The sequence below is a fragment of the Myodes glareolus genome, chromosome 2, assembly GCF_982192425.1.
Source record: "Myodes glareolus chromosome 2, mMyoGla1.1, whole genome shotgun sequence".
NCBI lineage: Eukaryota > Metazoa > Chordata > Mammalia > Rodentia > Cricetidae > Myodes > Myodes glareolus.
In genome coordinates, this window is record NC_142027.1 from 86852155 (window position 1) to 86853664 (window position 1510).

At 46.7% G+C, this 1510-nt stretch overlaps 1 pseudogene; it reads right to left on the bottom strand.

The window, feature by feature from the left end:
• Positions 1-348: 348 nt before the first annotated feature.
• Positions 349-664, bottom strand: LOC125390469 (large ribosomal subunit protein eL43 pseudogene; annotated as a pseudogene).
• Positions 665-1510: the final 846 nt, after the last annotated feature.

Genomic DNA, 1510 nt, shown 5'->3' on the forward strand with positions numbered 1-1510 from the left:
CGTTTTACACTTCTTGTTGAATAATGAAAATGAACTTAAGCAACGTGTCGGTCAACATTGCTCTTGCCTAGTCCAGTAACGGTACACCGAAACTCCCAAGACCTTGAAGATCGGCTATGTCTGTGTTAGTAAACAAATATTCCTTTGCTTTGATACTGCTGGATTAGCTCTTAGGGAGGAGATCGTAAGATGCAACGTTCTAATCACGCGAGCAGATCAGAATGTCCAGTCTCTTAGGACTCTTTCTTCCCCTCCCCTGCTCCATGATATTTCTTTTTTTTTGTTGTTATGTAAATTAACCCATTTATTTAGTTGGATGTGCATTATTGAGTAGGCTTTGAGTCTCAAACAATAGCACTTCTACTAGTCTTTCAGTTCCTTCAGTCTTCTGATGGCAGACTTCACTGTGACAGCAGAAGTTGTGTTGTAGGTCCAGGCCCCGCCAGCCACTGTTTTCATGCAGGAACCACAGTGCCAGATGCCGACGGCTCGTCTCTTCATCTCGGTCTTGCCACAGAAGGAGCACGTGTACTTGGCGTGCTGGCTGATTTCAATTTTCTTTACCATTTTCCGGAGGGAGGCACCATAGCGGGTCCCGTATTTCCCGACGATCCCGACCTTCTTGGTGCATTTAGCCATGTCGCCGGAACCTAAGCCAAGCGCGGAGAGCTGCCCCATGATATTTCATAGATGCCTGTAGATGTAAAACCTCGTTAAACCCATGTACATCCTTAGAGAGAGGGAGTCCCCAGCTCTCTGGAGTTTAAACCAAGGGTCTTATTTCTGGCAGGGTACAGGAGAAGGTGTCTTAGAGGTGACTTGAAACTGAAGAAGATCATAGGAAGGACAGTCAAGGTGGGGGAACTCTCAAGAACAAAGTTTTCCCCATAGTCTGGGTAATGTATAAAGAAGCGTGTTGCTCGCGTTCTGGAGGCAGGGAAATCCCAGGTCAAGGTGTTGATGTCTGGAAGGTTCGTTCTTGCTCTCAGCAACCTCTCCTTGTAAAGTCACTAAACTGTCATGCAGGCTCCCCACTCATGGCCTCACCTAACCTTAATGACCTTCCAGAAGACACACTTGTAGCTACCATCAGATGTGGCCAACACATGAACTATGGGGAGACAGATTCAACCTTTGCACCGAACAGCCAGGGTTAGTGGAGAACATAGGGCACCGACGTAAGAAGCGAGCATGTGTCCACATGTATGTAGGTAACACATGAAGAAATATGGTGTCTAAGGAAATGGGGACCATCAGGAGCTGAGAGCCAGGTAGGACAGCTTGGGGAAAAGATGTGGCCGGTACAGAGTGTGTCCTATGTGTAGGATCGTTAACCATTGTTATCTTTCGAAACATTCATCTGATGCCTACTTGTACCACACTGTATGCGAGGTTCTGGCATCAAGACAAGATGGAAGACTGAAGAATGGGGGGAGCGAAGACAAAGGCATGCATCATTACACCTGGCATAAAATGCATTTTAAAGAAACTTCCTGGGCTGGAACATAGC